This window comes from Scophthalmus maximus, chromosome 15, assembly GCF_022379125.1.
Source record: "Scophthalmus maximus strain ysfricsl-2021 chromosome 15, ASM2237912v1, whole genome shotgun sequence".
NCBI classification, from domain to species: Eukaryota; Metazoa; Chordata; class Actinopteri; order Pleuronectiformes; family Scophthalmidae; genus Scophthalmus; species Scophthalmus maximus.
The window spans coordinates 7,704,282-7,712,382 of NC_061529.1; the positions used below are offsets into that span (position 1 = coordinate 7,704,282).

An 8,101-nucleotide genomic window follows, 5' to 3' on the forward strand; every position below is an offset into this window, starting at 1 on the left:
GAGTGCGGTTCACATCCCACTTTTTCGCCAACGAGAAGTGTTGGTTTTCTTTATAACACGTCCACAATTTTCTCATGGCTAATGAGTAGTCGTAAGTAAGTACTTTCAGTTAAGACTCACAGTTTGTGTATCACTCATACATGGATGGTTTGGGAAAGCGAAGACAAACTATTTAACCACCTATAATAAAGGCTTGTTTTGGGCCTTCTATTAATATTTTTTAGGAAACATCACTCTCACTGTCACGCAAGACGTTAGCAGTTATAATGTCGACTGATTAAGACATCATTTGATCCGGCAGCGACCCTCTGTGTAGATGCATCCGAGTGAACACGCGTTTGTGCCCACACGTGGCAGAATGAGTGACGGCCATGACTGCGTGCGTAGTGGAAGTCACGGCTCGGCATCGGGCAGGCGAAACAACCGCAGAGCCCCCCGAGATAACGTGAGAGAGACTAGGGGTCGATACCCGAGCACTGCTCTCTTTCTGTCCCATCTTTTCTTCTCCTGAGGTGTGGCCGCACTACGCACCGCACCGCTAACAAGATCAGGCTGCGGGGTGGGCCTCATCCAGCTGGCTCTTTATGTGCGTGTGTGTTTGGAATAGACTTGGTTATTGAAAATAGTTGTAAGAGAAACTATACCGAAAACAGCATGGCGTGTGGGGGGGTGGGGGGGGGGGGGGGACTACCAGCGTAATAGCTTACCCAATCTTTCCACAGTTTTAATAGCAATCAGGCAGTGGGAACGCTCTTCAAAGTCAAAGAGGAAGAAAAGCAAAAGAGTAAATTGATGATATCCACCGCAATTTCCCTCAAACATTTAGTTTACAAGGAGGATGAATTTAATCATTTATACTAACAAGGACATGCTATTCCCCTCCATCCGTCCTGTGTGTGTACTTACAAGCATGCCAAGTGTTTTGAAAATAAAAACAAGTCAAATGACGGATAGCGGAGGCCAACAGACAAATGTCGGGACAAACAAATGTATGAAAGCGTAAACACAGACGTTGCTCTCGCTAGATGCGCAACAGAGCTGTGCTGTCCCTGACTTTTTTATTCATCGTGCCATTGCGGTCTCTGATTTACAGCGGAAGAAAAAGATGAGAGAGAACATTTCTCTGTAAGAAAAAAAGAAAAAAAACAAACAACAACAAAGAAAGCAGATGTACTTTACGAACCCACAGCACTTAAAAAAACATGCCGCTCTCTAACGTGTCAAGTGTGGCCGCTTGACACGTCAAAAACATTTTGTGCAGCTCCGAACGCTCAGATGTTCAGACCCCATCTTTAAAAGATTGAAGGTTGCCTCCTATGTGCTCTCATGGACGGTGGTCCAAGCAGCAGAGTCCAAGAATCCCTGGAATGGCTCTGCTTAACTTGGCCTCCAGGGAAGAAAATCCTATTGTGACAATCCTTGGAAATATGATTCCCACATTTGCCCAAAGTGAAACCATCGCTCCATCAAATTTGAAGAAGCACAACGAGATACTAACAGCTCGCGGCTGAGCAGTGGGAACACGAACTCTGGGAGCGTGTTGCTGTAAACATTTCTGAACTTTCGCAGGCTGTTATCCGGTTGCCAACATGCAGGATTGGCACTGTGCGTGTCGCTAATCTCAGACGGTGATGCTGAAAGAAAAAAGAAAAATAAAGCGTGAGGAAAGGAACATCTTCTCATCTGCACATGTGGGTATCTTATCCAAGCACAACATCAACAACTGTGAATGATATATGTGCCAGTGAGCATCTTTTTTTTTTTTTTTCATTATCTGAATTAATACATAAAAGTGTGTACTGGGTTTCTCATTAGAAAAAAAAGTTGTGCATGCTGCAGTCATACCAATAACTCACATTGATTTAAAAAACAAAACAAATACACCCGTCTGTCTCAGATATGAAAAACAATGGCTTCAGACTGTAAGGAAAACATGTGTTTCATTGTTTGTTTTTTCATATTTGCCTGTTTTGTATTTGTGGGCGTATTTATTTCAGATAAAGGAGAACCAAGGAGAGAGCCAAGGAGAGTATGCCAGGCCCCAGTTAGTACGCAGGCTGTAATTTCTGCTTCCTTTGAAGTCTATGTGTGTGTGTGTGTGTGTGTGTGTGTGTGTGTGTGTCCATTGTGGTGTTGGTGTATGTACAGAAGCATGGCTTCTCTAAAATATACTTTTCTTCCATCAGAGTGAGTGTGTTCTTTGTCCACGTGACTTAAAGATTTCGGTGAAGTGTGGGGCGACTTTGTAGCTCATAATGTGAGGGTATGCACATGATAGAATCTGATACAAACGCAGACGGTGGCCTCACAAGTCACCACAGAGACAGAGTACCAACATCACAAGCCTCACAGAGGGGGTTATCGTGGTGTATTGCATTAGATTGTACAGGTGGTCGTGATTTTGTGTCCACCCACTGTGTGCGTATCCGTATTCTGTTCTTTTTATCATGTCAATAAAGAACACACTGAATTCAACTGCACTGAATTGAAAAGCAGTCTGTTGTTGATGCTAAATAACAAAAACAGCCCTCCAAAAAAAGAGAAAAAAAGAAAAAACCCTCACGTCCTCTGTAGTCAGCACCAGCAGCATAACTACATCAGCAGATGGGCCAGTTCTTCCTGTCTGCAGCCACTCTGCCTGTGATGATGGAACCAAAATCTCTGCTCTCAGCACCTCGGAGATAGAGGCGCACAGAGGGGACAGAGAAACGTTTATGACGGCACAAATACGGATGATTCAGGCCATGTCCTCAGTAACCTGACTAAATCTAAAGACCCATGGCTTCCATCCACATTAGGCAACCATCCTTCGCACCCAATAAAAAAGAGTTTGACCCAAACACTAGATTGGATGCAGAGTGGTGATCAAATTACGACTTGTTCAGTCGAAAAACATTGCGTTCCGTGTCAGTCTGCTCCCGTTCAGATGAGGGTACTTTTTCGGTCTGTGAGTAGTTGCCACTGTCACCTCCTTTGTATCAAATAGATCTGATGTCAGGGGCTGCACGGTGGCGTAGTGGTAAGCACTTTCACCTCACAGAAGAAAGGGTTCGAATCCCGGTTCAAACCAACCAGGGGCCTTTCTGTGTGGAGTTTGCATGTTCTCCCCGTGTATGCGTGGGTTCTCACCGGGTTCTCCGGCTTCCTCCCCCAGTCCAAAGACATGCAGAATGGGGTTAGGTTAATTGGAGACTCTAAATTGACCATAGGTGTGAGAGTGAATGGTTGTTCGTCTCTGTATGTGGCCCTGCGATAGGCTGGCGACCTGTCCAGGGTGAACCCCGCCTCTCGCCCAATGTTAGCTGGGATTGGCTCCAGCCCCCCCCCGTGACCCTTAAATGGATAAAGCGGTAGATGATGGATGGAGATCTGATGTCAGATGGTAGTGATGATAATGATGATGCTACTCACAGCTACTTTTAGCCAAAACAACTTGCTCAAACAAACCCTTGCCTTGGTTAAGCCATGCATGGGTTGCAGCGACAGCAATTTCCCCAAGATAGAACCTGGCTCATTTGGTTCGTGCGAGGGGATTAGAGTCGGTGCATGGTAGCAACGTGTATCACATTACATTACATTACATTCATACTATAGGTCAGATCAGATGTAGGTGGCAGCTGGGGAAGATGTGCCACCCATTCATCAAAAAGAACACGTCTGTGTTGCCATGTCTCAGTCAAAATGTTTACCTCTTGCTGTCTTGAAGAACCTTAATGGCTACAATACTTTCTCACTTAAAAGATTATTTAGAAAGACAGATTTCAGTCATTTGAGTGTTGTTCTGGGGTTTAAATGTGGGGAGGGAGCGAAAACAACAACAACTTGTTGAAAACACTGGGGTGGGATGGAAATAATTTTCTCTCGGAAACAAGGGGTCCCAGATTTATCCGACTTGGTGTGGATGTGGCCTTAGTGACTGTTTTCTTCCTCACTTGGCTTACTAACTTACAGGCCATGGAGTACTCATCCAATTAATGTTGTGACTTTGTGCCTGTGGCTTTAGGATCCCATAAGATTTAAAAATAAAGAAGTGAGGGTGGCACTTGTACTGGGTAAAACACCACCCCCATCAGGAGTGAGAGAGAGAAAGAGAGAGGGAGAGATTGTCATTAGTTCATGTTGCCTGCTGGGTGACGCTACACAGACAAAACTTAAACTGCAAACACCAACCAGAGGTCAATTAGGGGAGTTATTCTGTCCAAACCATGGGTACGAGAAAGTGGCTTTGCGGGAAATGTAATGGCTGCTCTATAGGTGACTCACGGAGAACAAGGACCAACAATGTGACTCACAAACACTTATGAACTCAAAAATTGTAATTGACTCACCCTGTAAGAACCCTGAGAGGGAAACTCGTGCTGCAGGCCAATGCAGTAAAGTGTTTCAGTAGAAAGCGGTTTTTAAATGAAGACAGGTTTCCGTAAATATCGTACCGCGTCCATGACACATTTATTGCATGAAACAGATAGCGGTACGACAGGTCCTTCTTTTGGACCACAATTGCTAACACAGGCCAGGAGTCAGGAAGAAAAAATTTACGCAATTCATTGCACGAGATTTGCAGATGGGTTTGGTGGCTCCGCTGGCCGATTTGGTTGAGGGACCGTAGTGGGGGAGCAGAGCGGTGGGTCGGAGCAACCGCCCGTCGGGACTGGAGGGAAAGCGTACTGGGGAAAAACAGGCCTTTTTTAGATGCAGACAGGGATGGATGTGGCAGGTATACGGAGGCAGGCAGGTGTCATGATCATGAGGCACAGGCAGAACACGGGATTAGCAAAGCGCCGGTGAGCACAAAACAAACTTGCAAAGAGCGGAGAACTTGACCTTGACGTCTCTATGGCAATGGTAACAATATCTGGCGAGTGAGCAGGCGTTTTGTATCGCACGAGCTTGTTGAGTTGACTGGAAGATCTCTCTCTCACACACACACACACACACACACACAAATAGACATGAAACACGAGGAAAGCAGGGAAGAGGGGGAGGCAGTGTCAGAAGCCATTCTTTTATAAAAAACTGGCGGGGGGGGGGGGGGGGGGGAATCTCATTAAAGGACCACATACTTTGTTCTTTTTAAGCTTTCGGCCATATCTCACGGTGTTCCTCATCATGTGACTGCGATTTCCTGTTAAGGCGGAATGATCACTGACCACCTACGAGCAAAATCGCTGGGGAAGGAAGTGGATCTCAAATTGTTATTGAAATCTTAGAAAAGAAAATAGTGCAACAAGTGGACCAAGTTCTGGCTTTTCTAATTTTGACAATGAACCCTCAAGCTCAATTTCTCCGGTTATTCTTGCATGCAACGACTATCCTGACTGAACAAAACCACGAGACCACACATTATGATCATATGGTTGGACATTTATGCTGATTTATGATGCACCCCAACTTTCCTTGTAAGAATGATTCTCTAAACATGTCATAAGTTCAATGATTTTATCTGCATATGTTTGATCTTCATAGTATTTTTTTTTTTTAATTCAAAGTCTAGAGTTTTAAACAGGGCATTAAGTAAAAGCATCTTTTCCCAGTTAGGTGCTAGAAACCCAAATATGTTCTGCTTGGAAGCAGAACGTCTCATTTTCATTTTGCCTCCCTCCCTTGCCCCAGAGTAACGCCTACCTGCTTCATCGCATGTTTGACATCTCCAATCTGCTCATCTGTAATCTTCCCGAGGTTTGCAACATCATCTTAGACGAGGGGTATCATGGCACGGCTCGGTGCCGTGTCTGATCTTGTGAGCTGTGGACATGTCCGCCCTCCGGCCCACATGTGAAGATAGGTGCTAAGCTCGAGTCCAGATAGTGGCCCCTGAGCTGTGAAACCCCACGCTTGGCAGGATGCACGGCTGCTGCGATAACTCACCTGGGTACTGATAGAAGGGGAGACAATGTCCCAAACAGATTAAAGGCAGGATGATTGCAAAACAAGATGCATAGTTTCGCTCGAGGGATAAACACGAGATGGAAAAATTCTAAACAAACCAGATGAAAGAGGCAGTTGGAAGTTTTTATCTCACTGTCTTTGATTCATTTCAGGATTTGTGTGCGATCCGTGAGCGCATGCACATGCTTGTCATTTATACGGAATATCAGGGACCATTCATGTTTGGCTTGGAAATGTTGAACAGCCGAAAAAACACAAGATTCATTCAGGTCTGTTTTCCACAGCTCAGTCTCAGAGCCGCCATGTCAGTGGCAGATTTTCAAAACCGCATTCTGACATGATATAAAACACTGAATGAAATGTCAACACTGATACAAGATGGGAGCAGGGCGGCCGCACGTCTGATCTCAATCTTCTCTCCCCTCTTGCACCGAAACGTCAGGGGAGATGCTCTGTTGTCACGTAAAGGTCTTTACAGTCTGCTGGCAAAAATGTCATTTCCAAAGACCTATCTCCCTCATCGTGTCAGAGCAGGCAGGAGATAGTCCGGCTAATCTCCGACAACCGGGAGTGTGTGACGTGTTTACGAGTTTTGCCCAGAATGATGTGTGAATATTTGTGTTTATCTCGTTGGCAGATAAATGCCAGGTGTTGCGATACAGATGGTGTCGCTCGTCTTGGACGTGATATTTCTCTGTCACGATCGAGCCCGACTTGCCGTAAAGGTGATGGATCACAATAGGAGATTTTACTCTGCTGCAGTGGTAGAAGGGGACATCTGGTGATATTCTATATATTTGTCAGTGTGAATAAATGCAGACGCAAAACTAAACCCAGAGCAAAGTGATTCCACCAACAAATATTTCAGTGTAAAATCAAAACATCTACTGTCTGTCTGTCTGTAGTTGTAAATGCATGCGGTGCCTTAACATGTACATATCATCATGACCACAACTGTCAAATGTAAATGTAGCCAGGCTGTATATATTGTATACAGACACACACACACACATGGATACTGTATTTCACCAACTAATTCATTTATACTGTGCACCACGATCTGCTTCCTCAGTTCCTCTCTTTGGTCCAAATACTGTCGCCACAAACTAATTAAATCCAACAGAGGGCTATTGGCCATGACACCATCAACATTTCAATTTCAAAGTGATGAAAACTATCACAATATATTAGTCACAACAAATATTCAATGCCTCTGTTTTACATTCTGTACATATCATACCATACTATACCACACAATTGGCATCAACTGTCTGAGCTCGAACATGTCGTATGCGACAGAAAATGCGTCATTTTATAAAAGTCCTAGTAACATTTGATCACTTTATGGCAGCAACTTACGGCTTGTTTTGATGGGAAGCTAACACTTGTGCCGTTCCAGGCAGGGCTTCCTTGTGATCGTGGCCCTTTCAGAAGATTTGTAGTGCGGCCTGGAACTTCAGTGTCTTTTCTGGGACGTTGTACAACACGTCCGTGACGATAGATCCAACATTGAATGACTTCGATGATCATTTTTATCCCGTTTTTCAACACGTAAAAGGCTCCTGTTGTTGGTAGCTGACTTCTAGCCATCCATTTTAGATCCACTTGACCAATCAGAGGCTTCTGTTACAGACGCTGTGTTGTCTTTGTTAAAAACAAAGATTTTACAGGGAAAACAGGACCTCTCACTCCTCATTGCAGACAGGAACTGATTTGCAGAATGGCACAAGTGAGTCTTTGGGTTGAAAAATCAAAGTACTTATCTGTAGAAAAATGTGGTTAACTTTTGATTTGCATTAGTGAGGAAGTTTTGAATTGTTTTCCCTTATAGCCAAGACTTCAAAAAAAAAAGCTTTCAAGAGGGAAAATCTTCATCATTGTTGTTTGGTGTGTCATGATAATGAATGTCTGTCGGATTCAATTTCTGTTTTGTTTTTTCTTTTGTCTTTAGTGTCATATAACTATTTACACATGCATGTGATGCCACTGAAGCATACATAATTTTCCAATTCATATTTATAAAATGTAACTACCCTAAATGTTTTTAAAAACCCTGATATGACTGCCTGTGTTTCTTATCCTATCCAACCACTTTGAGCACAAGTTATTGCATTCCCAGATCTCTGCAATTGACTGTGAGTCCAACCTTATTTTTAGCCGTAGAACTCTTGCAAAACTACAAAAGTAAGATCCAAGAAGTTGAATTATCCTT

The 8,101-nt window shown here is 44.0% G+C and overlaps 1 long non-coding RNA gene across 1 annotated transcript; it reads right to left on the reverse strand.

Moving 5' to 3' along the window:
* Nucleotides 1–748: 748 nt before the first annotated feature.
* Nucleotides 749–7,481, reverse strand: LOC118286766. Its single transcript, XR_007032210.1, has 5 exons — nucleotides 7,249–7,481; nucleotides 5,626–5,875; nucleotides 5,064–5,168; nucleotides 2,564–2,638; nucleotides 749–1,634 (listed from the first exon to the last, which is right to left on the reverse strand). It is a non-coding gene; the product is annotated as an uncharacterized LOC118286766 (long non-coding RNA).
* Between the last annotated feature and the right edge of the window lie 620 nt (nucleotides 7,482–8,101).